At 41.5% G+C, this 27,690-nt stretch overlaps 1 protein-coding gene across 6 annotated transcripts in view; it reads right to left on the bottom strand.

The window, feature by feature from the left end:
- The window catches only part of CACNA2D3 (calcium voltage-gated channel auxiliary subunit alpha2delta 3), a 1,184,653-nt gene that overhangs the window by 763,330 nt on the left and 393,633 nt on the right, over window positions 1–27,690 (bottom strand). The window lies entirely within an intron of this gene.

The following is a 27,690-nucleotide window of genomic DNA, read 5'->3' as shown; positions in this document are numbered from 1 at the left end:
AGCTACCTTAGGAAGGGGTATGAGTACTTGGCAGGCAGGATGCAGCAGACGTCCATGCCAGAAGGGATGGGTGTCCTTTGAGCTCAAATCTGTCCAGAACATGCATTAACCTGATTTTGCAGCTCTAACGTGGAATCTCAGTGGGACTCTCATCAAGTCCAAAGCTACATTAATGATCTCACAAGGCTCCAGGTCAGGCTTTCCAGCCCAATAAATACAACCCCACTGCTCTGACAGTCCCTCGTTTCCACTTCATTCCTTTGCATTTTGGAAGGCTCTCTACCCCTGGCCCTTCAAGAGACCATTTGAAAACACGTATACTTTTGGAAAGCATCATACTTAAGGTCTTCTTTACCATCCCTCCATCCATCCAACCATATTTATTTCCATCCGTCTGAATTTAATAAAGCTCAACATGACAGAATACAAAAGTCATGAATTTTAATTCTGAGAATTTGTCAGAGCAAAAGACTATCATTTATCTCTCCAAATGATACTAGATTACTATACATAGTCTATGAAAAACTGTTTAAGTATCTGGCTACTTTTCTCAACATTCTCTGCCTATAATTTCTTATTGCTTCATGATAAAAAAATTTGGTACACAGGTTTGTACGGATTGTCTGGTGACAATATGCTTGCCCCTGGATTGCAGGGGCTGGTAGCTCAGAAACTACATTTCCCAGAATCATCAGCCAGGATCCAGGCCAGATTGGGCTAAGAGAGGCCCTTGTGGGAGCTATGGAACATAGTGAGAAGCAGAGCAGTACTACTGCTCCGAGGACAGCAAGTGGCAGGCACGTGGGCTTCAGCTGAGGGCAACAGGAGGCTTTGCCAGCAGTTTCCAGGCATCTTCCAACAAATCTCCCACTTGGGTGCTGCAGACAGCTGCAATCATGGGTGTCATGTCCCTAGATTCCTGTCTTTCCCAGTTTCCTGAAAACTGGTGGTGGTGATCTTTGTTCCTACAGCCTTTCCAACTGTTTTGTAAGCTTCCAATTGTCTGTGTTAAATCTATCCCTGTTTGAAATACCTAGAGGGATTTCCGTGTTTTTCTTCATACTTTAAAATTCTTCAGCAGTGTATTTGTCTAAGAAAGTACATGTGATAATAACAGATCATGTCTATCCTAGAGCCCAGCAAGGCTTTGGATCCAGTCTAATTAGGCTGAATATTTTACTAATGCCATTTCAAATTTCTGCATCAAATATATTAGATTTATTTATCAGCCTGACCTTATAAAACATTTATCTTTATCTTTTTAATTACAAATGAATTGTTAAAAATACTATACCATGTCTGCAATTTACTTTGAAATTCATCAAAAATGGGATGCATGAATGGATGGACAGAGGAATGGATAAGACATGCAGATACGTGATAAAGCAAGTATACTAAAAAGTCAAGAGCAGAATCTAGGTGGCGAGCACATGGTGCTCACCGTAAAATAGTTTCAACTTTGTTGTGTGTTTGAAAAATTTCATAATAAAATTCTGGGAGGAAAAACACTATCACACTATTAGCCCAAACCTATATAACATAGGTGGAAGAATAACATTGGTGGAAGTTTTATTTTCTAAACATTTCTTAAACATCAACAGGACTAACTTGCCTACAACCCAAGTATTTCAAAATAAATACTCTCACAGTGTTGTCACTTTTCTTTGTCCTTTGTCACCTTCTAGAATAATCAACAACCACTGTGACTCATCACCTTTGGAGAAATAGTTCCTACAAAAAATAACCCTATAGTATACCATTAAATAAATCCATGTAAAATTAATTAATTATTCAATAAATATTTACAGATCATTGTAAATTATATTCTTTAAAGCCATGAGGAAATTAGGGTTTGACTACTAAATCTCATATTACTTTCTACCCTGTAATTACCAGGAACTGGTGGTGTCAGTAATTTTAATTCCACCCACCAGAGTGCATCTTACCACTTACTCATAAAGAACAGTGCTATTGCCTACTGCTTTAAAATGCTATTAACTAATGAGGGTTTATTTAAATTACCTGAGTTCCCAATTTTTTTCATAGGCAAAATATTCTGATCTCTGATTGGATCTCCTACACATCAGAAAAACATCCATCCACTCATTCATTCAATGAATATTTCTTGGGTAGCTGCTCTATAGCAGGCACTATCCATGGTGAACAAGACCCACATTTCCTTCCCCTCATGGGGCTTAAATTCTAGTGGGGGAGGAAATAAAAGTCAGATACATAAAAAAGTGTTTTCAGATAATGATGCGTTCCGTGAAGAAGAGGCATGAACCAGGCAATGTGAGAGAAAATGATAAGGTGATGAGGGTGGTGATAGGGTGATGAGGGTGCCATTTTAGGCAGAATGACAATAATGTCCTATGTTAGGCAACATGGCCAAGAAATGCTGCCCCAAGGAGGAGGATACGAGGTGAACCTTGACAAGGAGGAACCAGATTTTGGCAAAGAGGATTCCACTCAGAGAGAACATCTTATGCAAGGGTACTGAAGAGGGACTAGGCTTGGCTCCTTCAAGGAACGAAAGGAAGGTCTGTGTGCAAACATGGCCTGAGAGGGGCTGAAGAGGCAGGCAGGGCCAGGAGCATACAACAGCCATGGCAAGGAGTTTCTATGTCCTTATAAATGAAATGAGAAGTAATGGAGGGTGATAAGGTCTCTGCAGTAACGAACTGTCCTTCCAGAATTAATATAGTTGCTTTTTTGTAAAAAGTCTAAAGACAGCAAAATAATCCCGGGTTTAGTGAAAATAACATGACTATAGGGATGCCTGCATATCTGTGGTCAGGTTACTGGTGCTACTGCTGCTACCACACAACAATGCAAGAAGAAACACTTATTGAGCACGGGACACGTGTGCCACAAGCCCTCTATGAGTCACGTTAAGTCAAGGCTCTCATTTTACAGTTGACCATCCTGAGGCTTGGACAGAGAAATGACCTCCCCTAATTGAAACAGCCATCAGGAACCAGAGGTTCCAAAACCCATCTTCTTCCCCACTGAAAAAGTGGCCCATAAAATACAAGCCCTCCAGAGCCCACGTGTGGAACTACAGGGAGACAGTGTCTGTAAGCTGGTGATCACTGGTGGTGGGCATTATTCGCTGGTTCATCTTGTCCTCTAGATAAGGTATAAACAATCTATAAGGTATGGATGGGTATAAACACATTCAGTGGAGGGGGAGTACAGGGAGACTGAAAGAAGAAAAGACATAGCTGGAAATTGTCTTCAAGTCAAATTTATCATCTTTTCCTGTGCCAACAGCAACATGCTTGCAATGTGCATGGTTCATAAAAGAGAAAAGGAGTGCACACCTTGCAATGGGCTATAGTTCATATTTTCTTTTCTGGCCCACTGTAAACAAGTTATGGTTTTTTATTCCCACACACCCGTCACCCAACCCATCCAAGAAACAACATTGTTCCCAAATGTTTTCTTACTGCAGCGCCTTTGTGCGCCAGTGATTGCTGTAATTTAACCTCTATAATAAAACAGAATCATCTCTGGATGACGATTTATAGCATAGTTTCAGAACTGTTTACTTCTTCCACCGAGCTCCACTGTGATTAGGATTTACTGGTGTTGTCTGCCCTCGGGGAGTGCTTACGCAGCCAACGCCTTCAGGCTAGACAAGGCACTCACTAAGGCATCCAAATATTTTGGATGCAAGCGTGAGAGTACATCTTAATAACCAGGAAGGGCTCCGTGGCTTGATCTACTCATATGGGCAGTGAAATAAGCTATAAAGTATCCCAGGTGATTCAGCTGTCCGTCGCAGAGTCGTGCAACTTATGAATTATTTTGAAGACACAGATGGAAGCCCAATATTATATAATCACCCATTATAAGCAGCAGCATGAAGATGCTGCTTGAAATGAGGCAGTTTGACTGGCAGGCTCATTCATTACAAATAAAAACAAAAATCGAAAATTTGAAAAAAAAAAAAAAACGGCATTGGGATAAAACTGCAAATAATACAGAGAAAGAGAGAAATCAATAAGAGATGGGACCTGAGATGGGATTTTGATACTGACACAAAATCAAATATCAGGAATGGCAAAGGGAGAGAGAGCTACCACAAGAAATCTTCGTTCCCCCAAAAAGGCGCAACCGCATATTCCCAATGGAGCCTTCACTATTGTGAACAACTCCATTTTCAGTTTGTATAGAGAAAGGAGAACCCAAACAATACAGAGATTAGCCAGAGTTTTAAAGGACCCCATTAAAAAGGAACCCTTCAGACAAAGGGGTTTGCAGAGCTGTAAATGATGAGGGATTTTTGTTTTGGAGTCAGAGACACTGGGGTTTGCATCTCCTCTCCTCTGCCAGACATTCTCTCTGTGACCCAGACAAGATTCAGTTTCTTCATGTGTGAAAAAGTGGTGATAAAACTGGTTGCTGAGAAAATGGAATGCAATAATGTGTGTAAAGCACAAGGCAGGTCCAGATACAGAGAAAGTAACTAAGAAAAGTTCACTATTTATGTTAGTCTACCTTTGCAATAGTACTCAAATTCCAAGCATTTGCATCTTGCTAGTAGCATTTGCCTTATCAGTCCACTACCCGGTGTCTATATACCTACATCTGTTCTCTCTCACTGCATGTATGTCTGTGTGTGTGCACACCTACCACTCATTCAGAAAGTTGTTACCCATACTCTTAACACATTATCATCACTGGTCCACACAGGGCCCGCCTCTTGATTTATATCTTCCCCTCCTCCCTGCACATCCACTCTAATGACAGACACCCTTAACAGTGCATGTGCTTATGTAACATGCAGGGCTGTTTTATATGTTCTTTCTTTATAGAGAGATTATTATGCTATAAATCTTATTCTATTTCTTATACATTTTTCACTGAAGATCAACAAGTTTTTTTTTACATCTAGTTCATTGCTTCTCACAGCTGCACCTAGTACATTTGACCTGTCCCCTTCCCTAATATGGGGACCAGGAAGTCTCCAACCATCCCCCAAAACCATGCTGCAACTAGCCTCCTCACCTCTTTACTTACTACATTTCTTTAAATCAACTTACATAACCTACATAGATACGTTTTAAAAGGCAGTTATATTTATTATAATACAGATTAAAATACACATATAACTTATGTAGGCTGTTGGCAGGCATGTCCGTGTGACCCCAGAAAGGGTGGTCAAGACTGCGGGAGCTGAGGCTTGTCCACAATGGATGCTCAGGTTTGTGGATCTGGTTTTCTTATCTAAACATAGTGATTTATGTGCAGCTTCACCTTCTCTCGCACTAGCAGGGGAAGCAGTAAGACCAAGAGAGCCCCTGGGAATCACACTGCAATGCCAGGCCCGTTGCACATCTGTTTTTCTCTCAGAAGGAGCTGTGAGGCCCGTCTCCGGGACCCTGCCCCACTGCCCACCTCCCGAGGACGCCGGCCTGCATGCAGGGGAAGGGCTTCACTGCCCTCAGGAGCCCACCCTTCTGGGGACCGCCTTGCAAATCAACGTCTCCTGCGACTGAGGGGGAAATTTCCTTCCAAGTCCCCTTCCTGAAATAGCACTGTTTACCAAAGAACTGAAATGTAAAAGTCCTCCTTGAACTCACTATGAAGTATTCCATCACATCCAGACTTTGTTTGATTATACTGAGACTAACAATTATGGCAATAATAATAGTAACTTCTCTACATATGGTGATGCTGGGCTGAAATATCTGACATAAATTTTCTTACTTGATCCTCACAATAACTCCACCAAGTAGGTATTCAGTCCCCATTTTACAGAATAGGAAACTAAGGATTAGGGAGCTTAAGTAAATCAGGCAAGGTTTGGTGTCAGAACCACAGAGCTTCTGGTATGCTTGTATATAAGACATATTTACACATGCAAATAAAAACAAATTACCATTTACAGAGCACTCATTATGTCCCAGACACCAGGCTAATGCTGAACCCAAGTTTTCTCATTTGATCCCCACATTACTTGTGAGGGCAGCTGAGTGACTGTCTTCATTTCTCTGATGGAAAGACCTGGGCTCAGAAGGTGCAGACCACAGCCCAGGGTCCCAGAACAGCACAGCAGAGCCAGCCTCAAACCCACAGCCATGGACTCCCCAGAGTCTCAAAGTCTGTGGTGTGATATCACACCCATTTTACAAATAAGGAAACTTAGAAAATTAGACAGGTTGAGGCCTCACAACCAGTAAGTGATGGCTAAACCCAGATCTTCATGACTCCAAAGCCCAGCCACATATACCACCTCCCAAAGAAGAAATGAACCGGTTTCCTGAGAGCTAACTGAAGACCTACATACTTCAAAAAGCAAATGATGTGGGCAAAGGCCCTGTGCTCCCAATTCTACAAAAGTAGGTAATTCCAACAGTCTGCCTTCTTGAGTCAGCTCTCTCTTCTGCTGGGGCCACTTTGACACTCTCAGGGAGCATGCTTTGGGCAGCCATTGCTGAAAGCAGTCAGGTTATATGCTGTCACCCTATAAGTGGCCTTCAGAGGGAGATGACCCAATGGGATGTGAAGAACTTGGAGAATAAATGAGTGACTGGCCTTCTTGAACCTTTCCCTGGAAGGCAACTTCACCCACTGCTACAATTGTCTGAGTGGTGGGTAAACTCCCCAAAATAGGACAATTCTGGACTGATCCATCTGCTTAATGTAGCTGAAAATCAAAAAGGAAGATTCTTTGCTTCCACTGAGGACAGGCTTCTCAGGGTGTCTTCCAACACAAAAGAGACTGCTGAGACCTCACTGCACCTTCTCCTGAGCATCCCCTAGGGGCTTCAAGCTCCACAGGCTATGCAAAAGACCTGTTCTCTCCAACCACCAAAGTGCATTCAGCTGGAGAATGAGGGGGCCAGGCCACGGAGGAGCCAAGACTCCCACTGTGATTTGGAGGAGCTGTCTCACAGCGCAGCCTCTGATTACCCGGAGAGCAAAATACTTTTTTTTTTTTTTGAGGGGAGAAATGGATGAATATTAGTCAAATACCCAGAGAAAAGCAAGGAATATGCCAGTGTTGGCCACAGCATAAAGGGAAAGGGAGACAGCCAATAAAGCAGCAGAGACAAACACTAACCCTCCTGCAGCTTCCTGCACCCTTAGGATAACACTCCCAACTCTTTCATTGAGCCCCTTTGTCTACCAAGCCAAGCGTGCCAGGCGCTAGGCTAAGACACAGAGCAAAATAATGGACCCAATCTCTGCCCTTCTGGGTGGCAAGGAAGGCATTCAAATAACTGCACAAATCCACCTCCTGTATTCCCCTGTACTAGCCCCCCTCCAAGTCCCACCTCGCAGGCCTCACCACGGGCCCCTTTGTCTTGCTTTCTCGACTCCAACTCCCCTTCCTCACATCCTCCTTTCAACTCCTTCAACTTGCTCCACTCTCTGCTGCCCCTCCAGCTTCCAACACGCTGCTCCTTCGGCCAGCAAAGGGAGCACCCTTCCTTTTGCTATCTTCCAGGTCCTGGTTTGTGGTCGTCATCACTGCCCAGTTCCCCAGGTAGACATCACCTGAGCAACCAGGACTTCCCAATTCAAAGCCCCACCACCACACACACACCCCCAGTCCCCTAACTTATGACATAGCCTCTGTAGCCTATACATTCCATGAGGAGAGAGAGCCAGCATTTCTTCCTTATGGCTGTAAATTTAGTTCCCATCCCAACAGGGTCCAACCCCTACACCCCATTCTCTCCAGTCCGAATAGAGAGAAAGTTGATGGTACAATAAAAACACTGGGACCAAGGAAAGATAGGGCAGGTGACACTCCCACCCATGGTCACAGGCAGGCCTGCCACTGATGAGTGTGGTTAGAAGAAAGCATAGGACTGGAAGGGAAGATAAATAAATTGCACCTCCACTCCCAAGCTTTTATTTTCTCCTCTTTTGAAATGACAGGACTTCTCAAAGAAATGAGTGCTTTGTCCTACCACACAGGCATGAGTTCAAAGCATCGCTCACCCCAACCAACTCCCTGCTGTGGTTACCAGCTGAATCAGACAGCCTGAACCTGATTGACAGGAGCTGTGACCCCTCACTGAATGTGATTCAAAGAAGCACTAAGTAAATATACCTGTGTACACACGTGCTCTGCAGGCTTGCCAGGGAGCAGACAGGAGGCCACCCCATGGGGCAGGGAGTGGAAGAGGTCCAGAGGCCCTGGATGACCTTCTCCAAGGGCTTGCTCCTGCCAGGGGCTGGTTCCCACACTCTCTGGGGCTTATTTTCAAATTGACTTCAACAGAGAGGCCATCATAGGGCACGATAGATGGGTTGGGAGCATAGGCTTGGAATCGAACAGGCCTGCTTTGGAATCGGAGCTCCACCACCTAGCAGCTGTGTGCCCCTGGACAAGTGTATCAGCCACTACAAGGCTAGGAATATTGCCTCTAAAAGGAGCCTAAAATGCTTGCCCATGGGCTCACTCAGTGATTGGATGAAATTACTCAGTGCTGCTCAGACTCGATTGCACAAACATCCTGGGGAGTTTTTAAAAATCCCAGACCAAGTGAATTAAAATCCCTGGGGAAGAGGCCTTGGTATCAATACTTTTTGCTCCCCTGACCCAGGTGATTCCGTTATGCCACCAAGTTTGATAAGCTCAGCCCGTGCTCTTTGAGGTAGGACCCCTGTACCAGCAGCATCACATCCTTTCTTTGGAAATGCAGACTCTCAGACTACTGAAGTGGAATCTTCATTGTAATAATATTCCTGGCTTAGTCTGATGCACTTCACACTCTGAAAAGGGCTGAGATGATTCTTTTTAAGTGCCTAGCCTGGTTCCTAGTCTGTGGCAGCCACTATTCATAACCCAACATGTGGGCTGAGAGAAGGTTTGGGCTGGAATCCCAGCTACTTACTATCTGTAGTATGACACTGGGCTTCAGTTGCTTCAGCTATAAAATGAGATCATAACTGGTAATAATTTCACCCAACTCAGAGGATATTATAAGTATTAAATTAAATAACATACAGTGAGTACCTAAGCACTCATGCCTGTTGGAGCCAGCACAATGAATGGTATTAGTAGTGAGAGTGATTACTAGCTATAGTGATCCAGCTCCACAGATAATAAATCTGGAAGGAACTCACCTTAAATTGCAAAGGCACTTTTCAACAAATGATGCTAGGACAACGATATCTACATGCAAAGAATGAAGTTGGACACCTCCCTTAAACCACATATAAACTTAACTGAAATTGGATCAAAGACCTAAATGTCAGAGCTGAAACTATAAAACTCTTAGAAGAAGACATAGCAACAAATCTTCATGACCTTGGATTAGGCAATTGTTTTTAGATATGACACTAAAAGCATGAACAACAAAACAAATAAATTAAACTTTGTCAAAATGAAAAACTTCCATGCTGCAAAGGGCAGCATCAGGAAAGTGAAAAGACAACCTGCAAAATAGAATATATTTGCAAATCATGTATCACATAAGGGATTTGTGTCTAGAATATATAAAGAATGCTTACAACTCAATAATTAAAAGACAACTCATTTTTAAAATGGGCAAAGGAGCTGAATAGACATTTCTCCAAGGAAGATACACAAATAACTGGTAAGCACATGAAAAGATGTCATTGCTAGTCACTAGGGAAATACAAATCAAAATACAATGAGAGAGTTAGTCCCCTGGAGCACTAATAAACAACCAGGAACAACTAGTAAATAATGTGGAACAACTGTTGCTGGGGGACAACTGTGACTGTCCACATATCATACACCAACCTGGAATAGGGGGAATGGCTGAGACCACAGCATACAGGCTGTAAGTAAAAACTGTGGAACTGCGGCAGGACCCACCTCTCCCCATGGCAGGCTGAGGTGCAAGACCTCACTGTGGGAGAAAGCAGCATTCCCAGAGCAAGTGGACATAGCTCAGCCTAGCTCCAACTGGGGTTTTAATTAACAAATGTAGACTGCTGAATACAAGCTATAAACATAGACAAACCCTTAACAAGCAGAAAAGTACCCTGAGGTTGCTCCCAGTGGAGAGGAGGTGGAGCTGATGGGGAAAAAAAATTAATTAAAAAAAAAAAAAATACAGAGGATTTTAGAGACAGCTGACTTTAGACAGCCAGAAAACTCCTGTGTCCCGAGAAAGGGAGCCCAGAAGACCAGGTGCTATCTCTGGCCAACGGGTGAAGCTGGGGGGCCATGGACTGGCTCTGAAAAGGGGCTTTCTTTCCCTCTTCTCTCTCTCAACCTGAGTGGCTCAGTGGAGAAATCCCCAGCCATTTTCAATTCACAGCACTCTGTCCCAGATAGGAGTGCAGTTAATAGAGTCTGAGAAACAAAGGAGTGATTCAAGTGCAGAAGATAACTCCCTAGGGGCTGTATCTTCCCTAAGAGGAAAGAGGTGGGGCCCAGCTCTAGTGCCTACCCTCCCTTCAGAACTCAGACCCCTGGGGGAAAACAGTCAAAACAGAAACAATTAAAGGGACCACACCTCCTTACACCAGTGGGGAATGACAGGCTGACAGGTCCCACCTGCTGGGTAGGTTAGGAAAAGCACAGTGGCTAGAGGCCTCACAGGAAAATCTGTCAATCTTCCAAGACACACCCTCAGGGAAACCTGACACTGAATATAGGCCCCTTCTGAGAGCTGAGCCTGTTCTGGCCTGGGAAAATATGATTGGAGTAATCAAGGAAACCAGATACCTAGACAACTGAAAACTACAAATCACACTAGGAAAATGAAGATATGGCCCAGTCAAAGGAACAAACTTATACCTCAGTTGAGATACAGTTGAGATACTGTTTCATTTAATGAAACAATCAATTAAAGATTTTGAAATGAATATGTTAAATCAATTTAAAAACCAAGTCAACAAGTTTAGGGAAGATACGGCAAAAGAGATGAAGGATATAAGGAAAACACTGGGTGAACATAAGGTAGAAATCAAAAGTTTGAAAAAACAACTGGCAGAATCTATGGAAATGAAAGGCACAACACAAGAGATGAGAAACGCAATGGAGACATACAAGAGCAGATTTCAAAACGCAGAAGAAAACATTCCGGAACCGGAGAACAAGACACCTGAAATCATACACACAAAAGATCAAATAGGGGAAAGAATGGAAAAATATAAACAATGTCTCAGGGAATTGGATGACAACATGAAGCACATGAATGTACATGTCATGTGTGTACCAGAAAGAGAAGGTAAGGGAAAAGATGCAGAAGAAATAATAGAGGAAATAATCAATGAAAATTTCCCATCTCTTATGAAAGACAAAATTTCCAAGAAGCACAGCGTACCCCAAACAGAACAGATCCCAATAGACCTATGCCAAGACACTTAATAATCAGATTATCAAACATAAAAGACAAAGAGAGAATTCTGAAAGCAGCAAGAGAAAAGTGATCCATCAAATACAAAGGAAACTTGATAAGACTATGTGTGGATTTCTCAGTAGAAACCATGGAGGCAAGAAGGAAGTGATGTGATATATTTAACATACTGAAAGAGAAAAACCACCAACCAAGAATTCTACACCTGGCAAAACTGTCCTTCAAATATGAGGGAGAGTTTAAAATATTCTCTGAGAAACAGACAATGAAAGAGTTTGTGAACAAGATACCTACTCTACAAGAAATGCTAAAGGAAGCACTACAGACAGATAGGAAAAGACAGGAGAGAGAGGCTTGGAGCACAACGTTGGGAGATGGTAGCACGATAATGTAAGTACACTGAACAAAGATGACTGTGAGTACAGTTGAAAGAGAAAGGATAGGGGCATGTAGGACACCAGAAAGAAAGAGGGAAAATAAAGACAGGTACTGTAAACTTAGTGAAACCTAGAGTGCTCAAAAATTGTGATAAAATGTACAAATATGTTTTTACAAGGAAGAACAAATGAATGTCAACCTTGCAAGGTGCTAAAAATGGGGGTGTTATTGGGGAAAAAAACATACAATCAATACAAATTAGAGACTATAGTTGGTGGAAACATTGTAGCATGCTTCCTTTGATGTGGCGGGGGCAATGCACCAAAGCTGGATGTCTGTGAGAGGGGGATATAAGGGAGGGGTATGGGACTCTTGGCATTGGTGATGTTGTCTGACTCTTTTATTATACTTTATTTTAATTCTATCTTTCCTTTGGTTGCCTTTCAGCTGTCATCTTTTTTTCTTTCTTTCTTTCTTTTTCTTTTGTCTCACCACCTTCTTTGATTCTTCTCTTTCTTTGAGGAAAAAATGTTAATATCCTTATATAGATAGTGGTGATGGTAGTGAATGCATAAATGCTTAATTATACACGGAACCATCAATTGTTTATTTAGGATAGAATGTATGGTATGTGAACAAAACCATTTAAAAAAAAAAAAAAATAGGTCAATGAAGAAACCTTGAGGGCACTATATTGACTGAAATAAGACAGACACATAAGGACAAATATTGCAGGTTCTCACTGATATGAACTAATTATAACATGTAAACTCATAGACATGAAATATAAATTACCAGGATATAGAATGAGGCTAAAGAATGGGGAGCAGTTGCTTATTATGAGTAGAATGTTTAACTAGGTTGAACTTAAGTGTTTGGAAATGGACAGAGGTGACAGTAGCACGTTATTGTGAGAATAACTAACAGTGCTGAATGGTGTGTGAATGTGGTGGAAAGGGGAAGCTCAGAGGCACGTATGTCACCAGAAGGAAAGTTGGAGGTTAAAATATGGAAATGCATAAAACAGTGTATCTTGTGGTGGATAATGTCTGTGATTAACTGTACAAATATTAGAAATCTCTTTCATAAACTAGAACAAATGAATGACATTATAACTAGAAGTTAACAACAGAGGGGTATATAGGGGAAAATATACCTATTGTAAACTATGTACTACAGATAGTAGTGTTTTAACATTCTTTCATCAACAGTAACAAATGAACTATACTAATACTATGAGTCAATAGTGGTGGGGGTGGTTAGGGGTATGGGAGGATTTGAGTTTTCTTTTTTATTTTTATTTCTTTGCTGGAGTGATGAAAATGTTCTAAAAATTGAAGAAAAAATTAATTGTGTTGATGAATGCACAACTATATAATGGTATCAGGAACAACTGATTGTACACTTTGGATGATTGTATGGTATGTGAACAATCTCAGTAAAACTGAATTTAAAAAAAAAGCCACAATGAGATATCACTTCACACCACCAGGATGGCTATAATCAAAAGACAGATAATAAGTGTTGGTGAGGAGTGATGAAAACTGGAATCCTCATACACTACTGGTGGGAATATAAAATGGTGCAGCCACTTTGGAAAGCAGGTTAAACATAGAGTTACCATATGATCCAGCAATTCTGCTCCTAAATGTATACCCACGAGAAATGAAAATGTATCCACGCAGAAACTTATACATGAATATTCATAGCAGCATTATTTATAATATTCCCAAAGTGGAAAAAACCCAAATTGTCTTCAACTGATGAATGAATTTAAAATGTAGTATATCCATAAAATGAAATATTATTCAGTCATAAAAAGGAATGAAATACTGATACATGCTAAAATATGGATGAATCTTGAAAACATTATGCCACACACAAAAGACCACATACTATATGACTCCATTTATATGAAATGTCCAGAGTAGGCACTCCTGGTACCAAAATCTGTTCTAGTTTGCTAATGCTGCAGAATGCAAAACACCAGAGATGGATAGGCTTTTATAAAATGGGGGTTTATTTCACTACACAGTTACAGTCTTAAGGCCACAAAACGTCCAAGGTAACACATCAGTAATCGGGTACCTTCACTGGAGATGGCCAATGGCGTCCGGAAAACCTCTCTTAGCTGGGAAGGCACATGGCTGGCGTCTGCTCCAAAGTTCTGGTTTCAAAATGGCTTTCTCCCGGGATGTTCCTCTCTAGCAAGCTTGCTCCTCTTAAAAATGTCACTCATAGCTGCACTCCGTTCAGTCTCTTTGAGTCAGCATGTTTTATATGGCTCCACTGATCAAGGCCCACCCTGAATGGGTGGGGTCACACCTCCATGGGAGTATCCCACCAAAGTCACCACCCACAGCTGGGTGGGGCACATTCCAAGCAAATCTAACCAGCACCAAAACGTCTGTCCCACAAGACCACAAAGATAATGGCATTTGGGGGACACAATACATTCAAACTGGCACAGGTGGTGACTGCTGTTTGGCATGATGAAAGTCGTCTAAAATTGATTGTGGTGATGGTTGCAAAATTGAATTGTACTGTTTGAATGGATTAATTGTATGGTATATGAATTATAGCTCAAGAACGCTATTAAAAATTTGCATGGGTGCCATGTTTTGGGGGTAGGGCCAATGATTACATAATTGTTTTTGAAATGCTAAAAACTCGATTATTAAGACAAGCTGCACAAAAGACAAACGCCAGAGAGGAGATGTGAGAATCTAATTTAAAATAATTGACTATGCAAATGTGAAATTTCAAAATATGTAAATGTAACACACTGTGATAAAAAGGAAGGCTACATGGGGTTAACGTCTTCCTGTTAATTCCGCTAAAGTAACTCTTTTATTGTCCTGTTCCTGCCATGGTGAGTTCTTTATGTTATTGTTGATGAAGGCTTAATGCTCTCTTTTCTAGAATGAAGTTTAATAAATTATTTTTTCAATAAGGTGCCTGCACAGAGAGATAAGTGCTACATATTTAAATGTGGCCACTTTGAGCATTCTTCATGCCCTTCTCCACGTGAAAGATACCATCTCAGTCATCACTCTAGTGGGAAAGTCGGCCCTGGGGTAGGGGGGTGGTTTTGAGGGACAGAGGGTATTACTCTAGATTGTTGTTTCCTGATTCTGTGAATGAGACCAGATTGGGAATTATTTACATGGGTCTGTTTTGAGATTGGGAGAAAATACACAGCAAAACAGGAAAGACATATGGATAAGAGCCTAAAACCAGTGGCAAAATCCTAAATGTTAAGGATGAAGAAAACCTCCAAAATAATCCCATCTAGTGGCTCACAAACTTTAAAAAAAAATCCCCTTTTAATGCCAAGAATGTTTTGAATTCTTCACAGGGTTGTAATATTTAACTGAAATGATTTAAGTAGAGCATAACACAGTGCTTGGCAAATCAGAAGCACCCAATTACATACATAGCAATGAGGATGAGGATGAGGATGAAGATGTTAACAGTGAAAAAGACAATGGCTCCAGCTCTGTTTTCTACAGTGTGAATCATAAAAATGATAGAATCATGCCTATAAGCCTTCAAAATTCAAAGACTCTGCTATGTCCCAAAAAGAGGCTATGGCCTCCACAGCCAAATCCAGGGGTTACAAACCCTTTGGAGCCAGTGTGGCAACATAAATGACTAGGGAACTGCATGGAAGTCAACAAACTGGGCAATTCATGCTGACTGTTGCTGTGTGGAATGGGAGCCCAGGTTGGCTCAACTTCACAATTTTTCAAGCTTTAAATCAGGATTTTTTTAAATGTCACTTCAGATTTTTAAATGTGATTTCATTTTCTTCTTAAAGCCCACAGGGACCAAGTAAAACACGTTATTGCCAGGCCTGACCTGGAGGCCACAAGTATACAGCTCAGACCCAGTCACCTCCTTTTACTTCCTCATCTCCCCTGAGCCAATTCTCAGAAGAATGAGAGCTGATGCACACACATGGCTTCAGGAGCACACCCACCGATCCCACTCCTTTCGTTTCGCCCAGGGAAGAAGGCAGAACACATTTCTCTAGAGTAAAGGTATCTCCACCATGTTCATCCTCAGCAGCCAGCTCCTATTTTCCCAAGTCTTGTGCACAGTCACAGACTACAACAGACTTCCAGCACGCAATGGGACAGATCCACTGAGTCCCTTCAGGGCTGCCCTCTTGGAGAGAGGATGCCTGGCTCAAGGGGCACAAACAGAGCTGACATTTAGCTCATCAAACAACTACCGTCAGCCTCCACCGCCTGCAAGTAGGAGGGCGCTCCTGTCTTGGGCTGCTGCCATCATCTTTCTGCAGGTGGGACTTGTTTACTCACCTCTTATGAAGAATGCTGAGAGCCAGTATTTTTGCCTGGCCTGAAGTTTCTAGAGAGACACCTGATTGAGGTAAGAGGGCTCCTCCCCGTTGGCTAGTGTCGGAATGTTTATAAGCAACTCCCACCCAGGACCCGGGGGAGGATCCACCTTTCTGACATCCACCACAGGCTCCAAGGGGTACCAGAAAAGACCCCTCTCTCTGAAGCCTCTCACCCTGATGAGCTGCCGCAGTGAGGGGAGGCTCTGTAAGCATATTCCTAAGGATCTGATTTTCCTCCCCAACTGACACACAGAAACTGAATCAAAAAAGCACACAATTAAAAATTCCACATTCACCCTGATATTACAAAGCATTACATTTGTCTGTTTAGGCAGCCAGTACAGCCTGGGACGTGCAATAAACAATACCCCAGCTGATTTCTAAGAAGACTCAAGTCCTCAAGAGGGCTGTCATCCCTCCACTGAATGCAGTGGAAATGAAATGCCAATGAATTCCTAACTACCTTTTCATTTTCCCCTGGTAACCTAACTTTACTAATGTAAATAATCTCACTTATTTGCGAGACCAGCTGCTCCTAACCTCCATGTGAGAAACTGAGCAAAGTCAAGATGAAAAATGTACAACTGACACCTCCAGCACATCCCTACATAAACACATTAAACATCCATTCAAAAGATTTCTGAAAACCCTTTACTGTTGCCAGCCATTTATACAAATATAGCCAGTGGCCTTTTATCAGTAGGAATACTACTACTATTATTATTTGGTTTTATTCTATCATTTGGATCTATTGAGGATGCCACTTTCGGGATTCACCATAATTTCCTCCCACCCACAAATCTTTTAACATTTCTTTCCCCTCGTGAGTAGTGTAAATGAAGTGGCATTATTTTTCCACCTGGTCTGGTGTTTTAAAACAATAACAGAATACTCTAAAAAATGAGAGCTGGACCCAGCACCTTTGACCATGCACTCTGAATCAGACTAAGTGTCCTCCACATCTTCGCCCTGCAGGCAGACGGCCGGCGGAGCGGCTGTAGTGGGCAAGGCAGTCAGAGAGCTCCACGGGCTGGATCGGCGTCCCCGAGAGGGCTCCCTGATGGCATAAATTAACACCAGGGCTCCGGGCAGGAACCAGCCCTGTAATTTCAACAGGGCCTTGAGGGACACTAGTCAGTGTCTTTTCACTAGGCTTCTTGGTCCACTCAGTTCGACCAAACTGACAGGAAATCTTTTAAAACTGGATTTTATAAATGGAGAATAAAAATACACAATTAAAGTGAGAAATGAGATTTTAAATGACATTTCACTTTAGACAGAAATGGAGCGCTTTTTTTCCCTTTTTTTTTTCATTGCACAATGGAAACCAAATTCGAACTTCACTTACGAAGCATTGGGGTGCGAAGGGACAGGGCAAGCAAACGCATACGAAATGCCTGGAACCTTGCCGGCCCTGTGTCCTGGCCACCAGTCTTCTCCAGCATGGGGTGTGCACTTTTCCCCAAGGTGGCAACTTCACCATTCACAAACTCGGGGTCCTGGGTTATAATGGACAAGACTATCCTGGCCCTGCCCTTGTGAGCAATTCCAAGTCAACACCAAGACAAACAGAATACATACAACTTTCAATATATTTTATAAAGGAAATAAGCAAGGCATTATGAGAGAGAATGCTGCCAAATGTGGACGGGGTGGGAGGTTTTAGATGGGTGCCCTGACCCAGCCATTCAAATACTGGGACAACAGCAAGCCCCAGTGATGGGAGAGTTTGGCAAGGACTCTCAGCAGCTTTTCAAATTTCTCCTTCATGATATTCTAGCAAGCCATCACCCCCAAATTTATGGGAACTCTCTTCAACTGGCTCATAACATTAGCTTGTTTCATTTCTTGGGGAGTGATGAGCTGCCCGAGTCTACCACCTGCTACATGTACAGAAAAGTCTGGCAAACCTGGAGGCACATACCCTGGCTCTGATGTACAGCCTGTGGATGAAGACAAAACAATACCCCTCAAGTCAGACACAGGGACAAACACCAAGGAAATTTATAAATTATCCTGCCAAGTGATGCTTCTTCCATGCTGACTTCCTCCTCCTTCCCCTCTCCAAGAATCAAAAGTCTTCCTTAACCAGTTCCAGCCAAATAGTTTAATTGTTCATAGAATTATAATTTATACACTTCTTAAAAATGTTTTAAATAAGCTACCATTTTTTTTAATGAAGTAAAAGCATTCTTTGTTTGGTTCACTGTTCAAAAATCTGTTATCTTTTATTTCTGTTTGAAGTAGTTGACCTGACTTATGCCCGTTTCCACTCCTCCATTTATCTAGTCCTAGGAAGAGACCCATGGGGAAGGGTTTGGGCTAAAGCCGAAGACTAGAGTGTAAGCTTGTCATGAGTGGCACACAGACGGCTCATTTCCTTGGAGTAAACAGTGAAGGGTTTTGGAAAACCCATCGGCCCTCAGTTTCTCTACAGTTAGGCTTGAGGAAGAGAGCCATTTCTTTTTTCTCCTTTAACACTCTGGAGTTCTCTGGCCAAAGAGAAGAGGTTTAGACCATCTCACCCTGTCTTCAAGTGTATGCTGGCTCCAAGATGAAGGTCTTGAGTCAGTCAACAAATGTTTAAGCACTTAACCGTAGGTTCAGACACAATGATGAGCACTGGGGCAGTGGGGCTAGAGTAGAGAACAAGGAAAATAAACAGTAGAGTGTAAGAAATGGAAAGGGTTTTAACAAGCAGTTTTCCAAAAACAAGATAGGAAGAAACGAAGGGAGGGAGGGAGGAAAAGAGGGTCCGAAGAAATGGCCAATAAACATTTAAAAAGATGGTTGACTTCACTTTGTGGTAAGGTGGAGCATATGAACCTAATGACTCTGGCATACTGTCCAGGTGCCCAGACAATGCGTCAGCTGGGACCAGAGCCCTGTGCCAGTGGGAGGGGCTGCACCAAGCTCAACTTATTTTGGGACCAGGGTATTTCTTCCAAAGTAGGGTGGTCTGACACATCCTGGGGAACCACTGTCTTCAAGTGCTGGGCTGCTGGTATTATAGATGATTCCTCCCAACTGGCACCCCAAATCCAGGCAACTTAGTGCTAGTCAGTTTGTCCCCTCTAACACCACCCCCTCAGCAAGGCTGTTCTTATGACACTCAACACCCACCCTCCAGGAGAGAGAGGGACAGAGACCCTCCAACCCTCCACCCTCAGGCATGTCTAAGCAGAGTGCTTGGCCTGTCACGTCTCTCAGTGGGATGATAGGGACCAGCGTATGGATCTTCTGCTCTGTTTGACACTGGCCTTTCCTTAAGCCCTTGCTCTGTGACATTGTGCAATTTGTCTCAAACCCTGGCGCAGGGCAGGTGGGGAGCCAGAAGGGTCCCACCTTGCCAAAGAGTAAGTTGTTAAAGAAAATAAAGTAAATCAAAATATTCCTTTTTTGCTTATCAGATTTACAAAAAACCAAAGACAGATAATATTCAACATTTGAGAAGAAAGTGGAAAAAGGATCATTCTCCAACCCTGAAGTGGGAGCCAGAGCAGATACATGCTGTCTGGAGGGCAATTTAGCAAGATACATCAAAAACCTTGACATTATTGTTAAGAATGCATCCTAATAGAGGCATCAAATAAAGGAACCCAAGTTTATCTGCCAAGGAGCTTATATATTGCTTACAATAGTGAAACGCTATAAATGATGTCACCAAGAGAACTGCTCAGTTGGAACATCCAGAAAGCAGACTATTATACAGTCATGAAAAATGATAGAAATGTACAATCAGTGATATGGGAAAACATCCACAGCATGTTGTACATTTTTTAAAAGCACTCACTACCCCTGCAGACATGTACTTCGCCATTGGTTTTCATGTGGAAACAGTGTGATATATAAATATTGTTCGATAACAGTACTTTATAGAGTAAAATACGAAAAATTTAAAAACCTCAAAAAAGCTAGCTCTGTACTTTCCTTATTCAGACACTTTAACTTTTTCCTTTGAATTTCCATTGTAGTAGATAAATAAATATGAGTGTAAAATTGCATAAAAAAGCACTCGTTACAAGAGAATGATAGAATGTTTAAAAAGTTTATACACACATATCCATACATGCATGTGCAAACAGAAAAAATATATAAGGCAAGAATTTAAGATGTCTAAAAATTAAAAGTATGGAAAGGTTTTAAGTCCTTGTAATACCTCTTGGTGTTGTGATCCTTACTTTCTCCTTTATTATTTTGTTCCTATCTTTTTTTTTAAACAATGAACATGTATTACTTGTTTAATCAGTAAGAACAAAACAAAAGGTATAAAATTAAAAAGTAAAAAACATAGGTGAGTGTATTCATTTCCTGTAGCTGCTGTAACAAATTACTGCAAACTGGGTGGCTTAAAAGAACAGAAATATATTCTCTTATAGTGACAGCGGAGCTACACTCCAGAGGCTCTGGGGTCAAATCCATTCCATGACTCTGTCCCAGCTTCTGGTAGCTGCTGGCAATCCTGGACACACCTTGGCTACAGTCTGCCTCTGTCTTCCTTTCCCCTTCTCCTCTGCACATCTGTGCATTTTTCCTCTTCTGTCTGAGATCCCCCTCTGCCTCTGCTCTTACGAAGACACTTGTCATTGGATTTCGGGCCACCCACATAATCTAAAATGATCTCCTCATCTCACATTTATTAACTTGATTATATCCATAAACACCTTTTTCCCTAATAAGGTCACATTCACAGGTGCCTGAGATTAGGACATGGTCATATTTTATTGGGGGCCACCATTTAATCCAGTGTAGTGAGTTGTGTAGGAAACCTAAAACTTAGTGTTCCATAAACTCTGAAAACGGAGAGCTTTTCGTCAAATATTTGGGAAATATTTCATCAACATGAAGTTGGGGAGGGTATGGCACAGTGGTTCTACCCACAAAGTAGAGCTCTTTCTAGAGGCCGGCCGAAATCACTAGAATAAGCAGGAAAACCAAGATACAGTTCACTGAGCCAACCCAACTTTAAATATACGAAGCTGACGGAGCACAAAGAGCCCGAGGTGGTAGGAGAGGAAATGGCACATACAAAATGTCCTTTCTTCCCTTAGCAACAAAGTTTATCTTTGTCAGGAAGCAGGCGAGCTGCTCACTCACAGCATGGTGAGAGAGCAGCCTTCCGGGCCATTGCATGAGGCTCAAGTGTGTTAGAGGAAACCCCAACCATTTTGGGGGTGAGACCTACAAAGACCATGTGGTTCCATGTGGTTTTGCTTTTAACCATTAACCAAGGACGGACAGCTTCCCTCATCAAAACTGGTGAATCCAGATTATTGCTATTTTTTAAGTTTCTTCTGGTTTGAGGTTTCTACTCCAAATTTTCTTGCACATGTGTATCAGATTTTGCAATCCAGTTTGACAAAAGAAAAATGCGACATGTCACAAGAGGCATCGACATTAAAAAAGGAGTCTCTTCCCTCTTCATCTGTGACCTCAAAACATATTCATTTTTTCTGAAGGAAATCTCTTCTTTTGAGAAACCAATTTTGAAATTCCAAGATGATATCAGAAACAAAAACAAAGCAGAAGATAATTTTTTTTTAGATCTGTGCATCACCTCTACTGCCTGAGTACTGCAGGCAATTCTAGCAATATTAAGCTCTATTTAGCAACTAAGACATTTCTAGCTCATTTTGGACTTACATCTGAAAAGTCCTTATGATCTAGGAAGTCAGTTTAGATAGGGAAAATCAGTTCTATCTTAGGAACCTTCTTTAATTTACAAATTTATTTTTTAAATGGTTGATTTCATTTCCAAGTTAACAGAAATTCTTTTTTATTATTTTATTATTAATTTTTACTTACAAACAATCTATACCCACCAAGCAAAAATATGCACACACAAAAAAAAAAAAAAAGGAAAGGAAAAAAACTCCCTCCCTCCATCCCCTGGTAACCTCTAATCTACTTTCTGTCTCTAAAAGTTTGCTATTTCTAGATGTCTCATAAAAGTGGCATCATACAGTATTTGTCCCTATGTGCCTTGCTTATTTCACGGGCACAATGCCTTCAAGTTCATTCACGTTTCAGCATGTCGCGGAACTTCATTCCTTCTCATGAACAAATAATATTCTACTGTGTTTATGTACTACATAGGTATCCTTTTTAAAGTATGCAACCCCAGCAATATTCATAATGTCTACAAATAGAGATGATTTCTTAAACCAAAAGTAGTCACATAGCCCCTGTAGATATTAATCCTCTATAAAGGTTATGTTTTTAGAGAGATATTAATCCTCTGTATAGCTTATATTTCTGCTTTACTTGAATGCATCCTGCTTTTCATGCTTCAGTATATATATTTACATAAAAACATAGATGTGTTTTGTAATCATACATATGTAGACATGCACCCATCAAAAAACAGCTAGAGAAAGTTGCTTTAAAGGTACCCTCTAGCTTTTTCAAAGATTGGTGTAAATCTCTTCTACAGGGGGAAGAATTCATTTCTCTGAGAAGGTAAATGTTTATTAAATCCAAATACTGATATTCGTTACCTAGGAAAAATGTCTTGCTGCATGTGGAATTTCTTGATAAAAAGCTTTCAAGTCTCAGGTTTCTCCAGATAAAATCCTATTGGTGCAGTGATGCGTAAATGCACTGAAATTGAATTACTGTACAACAGCAATTACTTTCCACAGTACAGCTATAATGGGAATCAGTTCCGCAATGAACAGCAGGTATAGAAAGGGGGAAAGTCTTAATATGAAATCTAGTCCCTTTTAGCTTCTCCCAAGAAGCAAAGATGTTTATTTTTAAGCAAAACACTTTTTCAAGTGCCCGATATATCATTTTATCAATGTAAATCAGAAAATAAGTGGAACAGAATTAAGTTTATTTACAGGTGCAAGCTTCCAAGTACTTTCGAAATGTATTCAATATCTTATTCAAGGTTTAAAAACAACAGAATCTTCACCTAGTGAGTTAGGCTACAACCTGCTTTTTATGTCTCTTCATAGTCCTCAGTGGAATTTGTTCTTTGAGACACGTCTAATTAATGGTTTGGGGGAGGAAACAAATTTAAACAGCAAATAATATTCTTAATTTTTTCCCTATTTGAGGTCTGTCAAAACAGACACCATCCTACAACCAGCCCCCTCTCTCTCTCTGAAACGTGTTTGTGAAGTCTGAACTTTGCAACAGACAGAAAAGAAAGCTCTGCAGACCAAAGCCTGGTGCTGAAACAGCAACACTTGGAAGACGGGACGCGGGCACAATTCTGGCCCAAATCAGTAACATGACAAGGAATGCCACCTCCAGAACTGCGCCAGACAACCAAAGGCAAAACCAATCTGGAGCATTCACCTTTAGGAGACCGTTCTGGAGAATCCTAGTATAAAATTACAGGTTCTCCAAAGTCCCTCTTTTGCCATTTCCTGGTTTATCTACTTTTTCAGGTTTTGCTGCTTGTCTTGGTTATATAGACCGTACAAAAATCACAGGATCATTATATGCCCTCGCTGTGTTAGAATCTGTCCTAAAAGTATATCCCTATAGGCAGAGATGCCCTTGGTTCCTCCATTACTTCCTGCAGATTCTCTTCCAACTGCACGTTTGGCTGCACCTGCCTGGAGCCTCCTGGAGCCTCAGATGAGCCTTCCAGCTGTTTGATGGTTTGCGCTGCTCCTGGTGGGGGTTCAGATTTGAAGACAAAGGAAAGGCTGGTGACGGACTGTCCACATAGCCAATACCATGGAATGCACACCCTTTGCCTTCTCCCTCCCCTCAAATCAGGCAAAATGCCTCAACCTCAGCAACTCAGGGGAAAGGGGAGCTGTGTCAAATTCACCTCTTCTCAATATCGCAGTCAATCTCTGGTGACACAGAAGCAAGAATTTCCAGGTGCCACTTAGGAATAGCCCAGTGGGAATCCATAGTTGCCAGGAGAGTGATACATAGGTTTCCTCCACGTCCAGCATGTAAAATATCCCCCTTGAAATATAAGCAAACTGATTCCATTTCTTGTCCATTCACAGTGGCTTAAAACTTGCTAAATTGCTCAGCAACATTAATTGAGAGACTGGTGGCCTGAATGGGTTTGAACAAAGAAGTTGGGGAATGATGCCCTGGGGCACTGGCACTATGCACAAAAGCAAGCAGCCCAGCATCGCGGCATCAAACCCAATTTGGCTTTAAGTTAAAATATTCTACAGCAAACCTCAGAGCGGATTTGAAAAAATGAGCTAAATTACCAATGGCATTAAAACACGCTAGAATATATTAGTTCCAAAATGCTACCATGATGAAGGCACCATTATGTTAATGGCAATTACTGAAGCTAAGGTTACTTGTAATTGGCTAGCTTGAAAGAAAAAAAAAAAGGTTACATGTAGTCCATTAACAACCAGATAACAGAGGTTATGTAATGGGCAGGTCACTTTAGGTTTCACATTTACTTCAGACATCTGAAGGGGAGAAAATAGGACTTTCTGTGATAGGATAATTGCATAGTGGAGAGTAATTCAAATATGGGATGAGTATGATAAAATCACTTGGTTTCAACTAATCACTGGGAAAAGTGATGGAGAAAAATGATGAAATCAAAGCAGAAGAGACGGAGAAAAAAACCAACATTGTTTAACAGCCAAGAGACGACAGGCTCTGTTAAAGGGCTGGGTAACTGTAGCACACCATTATTTTTTCAAGCACTGACTGAACTCACCCTCACAGGCTAAAGATGTTGCTATTGCAGCTTTCTGAACTGCTATTGCCAATCTCATAAATGCTTTATATCAGTGGAAATTTTAATCATCAGTATTGTTCATGAACCAGTATTTTCTGATCTATAGCCTTGATTTCCTCACCACTGATGAGTGGTTGGCACTAAATCAGTTACTGGCAGGAAGGAACTCCGTTCCCTGCTTTGAAGGTGCTAGGAACTCGGATGGGCTCAAGTTTCTGGGAGGCAGAGAGAGGAGCTTGGAAATTTAAGATTCGTGTGGTGCATTACAGTGATACAGCAAATTCTAAAATTTATTCGTCTCCTAGGTCATTTGAGAAGGTGGTAGTTGCTGGGTGGGTAGCCTGGGAAAGGAAAGGCCCCATTGCAAGACAAGGCCACAAATTAACAACTCCACTGCAAACCCACAGGCAAACCAGAAGGATGGAGGGCTTGGCTCATCAAATGCTTACATTTCCCACAGACAGACAAAAGCCGTTCCTATTACAGAAGTAAAGTATCAAATATCGTTAGAGTATGAAAAATAGTCACACTCACTGCCCCTCTGACCACAGAATAAACCGGCAATCCAGGATGCCTCTCAGCGCCCACCTCTTCTCAGCCCAGTTGCCACGTGGTCTGTGACTTTGCCAATAGAGCCACCCAGCTTACAAGGGGAATCAGGCCGACACTCCACAGTCACTCTGTCTCCAGACCCAACCCTGATTTGATGTACAAAACCCTTTCCTCTTCAAAGTTCCAGAGCAGGGAGAGCTACATATATGCATATCACTGGACAAGTAAACCTACATTTTATGGCTCAAGTGTGCTTACAAAGGGCTGTGTACATCTATTTAAAAATACATTTCAAAGAATCCTGGCTGCCTTTATTCTAGAGCATTTCAATTCAAACACAGCAACTAGTTTTTCCTTCTTGAACCACACCAACCATATCAAATAGTCATTTTTTTTAGTTCACTAATTTAAAGTTCATTAATTTAGTTCACTAATTCAAAGTAGGCAATACAAAGATGCAAATGCCACTTCATGCTCCCCTTGTCAGAATCCAGGTGCTACCTGAAGCTTCACAACTCCCTCACTATTAAATGCTCACTCTGCATTTAGGGAATGGTCCCTTAACCAGCAGAAACAGCAAACACTCACTGGACGCTTATTGTTTGCCGGGCACTGTGTAAAACACGCCATAGTGTCCACACAGAGGCACTGTGGTCCTACCTCCTGCATGCAAAGACAAACTCCACCAGCTCTGCCCATGTGCTCTGGGCAATGACTTCACCCTGCCCAGCTTGCATCCTTACCTCGGAAACGATGATAACAGTGGTCCCTCATTCCAGGGTTGATGTGAGAATTAACTGAGATGATAGGCGTAAAGGGCTCAGCTCAAACATCATAAGCACATATTATCAAAGTCATCGAGGTGCACAGAGATTACTCAACTTTTCTCACTGGCCTCCCATCTGGTCCAGAGACCAGATTTCCTTGTCTGTCAATTGCAGGGCAGAACCTAAAAATATTTAGGTCTCTTAACTATGTTAAAATTCTTCAATTCACACAGAAATGTAGATTAAAACAATATCATCTCTCCCTCTTAAATTGGTAATGTTGTTAACTAGCATTAAAAAAATGTTATTTTATTTTGTTTTATTTTTGCAAAGATTCAGGAAAATTGGCCCTCACATAACTCTCGTGCTGGAGGAACTGTGATCAGCATAACCTTATCTGGACAGAAATGGTGTCAGATGTTTAAAGCCTTTGCAATGTATTTCCATGTTCAGGATCTATTGAAATCAACGTGCACTTCAGCATACGGAGGGCTGGTGGTGGCGAAGACTGGGGGCTCTGGGGTCCATGTGGCTCGAGCCCACCTCTCACTCAGTCTGTACTTTTGTAAAATGGAATAAGAATAGTAACCTCCACTATATGGCTGTTCTGAGGGTAAGATCAGTGAGTACTTTAAAGGAGCATCCAATGCATAATAGGTCCCCAGTCAGTTGATCTACTATTAATATACAAGAATACTCACTGCAGTGTTATTTATATTGAATATTGCGAACGACTCCAACACCCAAACATAGAAGAAGAGTTGAATCAATAATGACATATCCATAGATTGGAATGTTATGCAACCCCATTTAAGAAAATCACAAAATACAGCGACACAAGGAAATGCTCACATTATAAAGATATAAAGAAGCGAAAAGAAGCTGGATATAAAAATTAATGGGCAGTACAATCACAAACTTTAAGAAAAGAAACACACACTTAGGTACAAACATGAAAATGCAAAGAAGAAAGACTTAAAGGAACAAGAACACAAGCTACAGTTTCCTGCTGGGTGGTGGGATATTTAGGTCATATTTTTCTCTGCTTGAATTTTCAATATATTTTAAATGGTCTACCAAAAAAAGATGTTCTTTCTATAAATAGAAAATAACAATTGTGGTAGGTTTTTTAAAAATTCTCTTTTTATTTCAGAGGTCCGTCTATTAGAATTGAATAGCTACCATGATGCCGTGTCTGTAAAGAAGGTCACTTACTTCTAGACAGTGACATAAGGGGCCTCCATGCAGCGCCCAGGGCTGGCTGTCAGCATATTATCTCGATGGTAAACAAAAGTACTTTTTTCACTGAAGGCACTTCAGAGTTTCCTCTAGGGAGCCTCATCTTACTTTAATTAATAATCCTAGTAGTAGCAACAGCTACCATTCACTGAACTCTGGTTATGTGCCAAGGTCTGGGCTAAATGGCTCAAAATCATAACCTCATTGGATCTCACACTCCCTCAGTGAGTTTTCCCCATTTTACAGATGAGGAAACTGAGGCTCCTAGAGACTAAGTGTTTCACTGACCGTCAAAGCTTAATAAGTGACAAAGGCAAGAACTGAACCCAGATCAAACTCAGATTTACCTACTAAGCTACAATCCCTCGTTCCCTGAATAAAAATAGTATAATAGAAACAAGCAAA

Source organism: Choloepus didactylus, chromosome 1 (genome assembly GCF_015220235.1).
Source record: "Choloepus didactylus isolate mChoDid1 chromosome 1, mChoDid1.pri, whole genome shotgun sequence".
Taxonomy (NCBI): domain Eukaryota; kingdom Metazoa; phylum Chordata; class Mammalia; order Pilosa; family Megalonychidae; genus Choloepus; species Choloepus didactylus.
The sequence above is the reverse complement of the archived record's forward strand: the minus strand, read 5'-3'. Positions and strand labels throughout refer to the sequence as shown.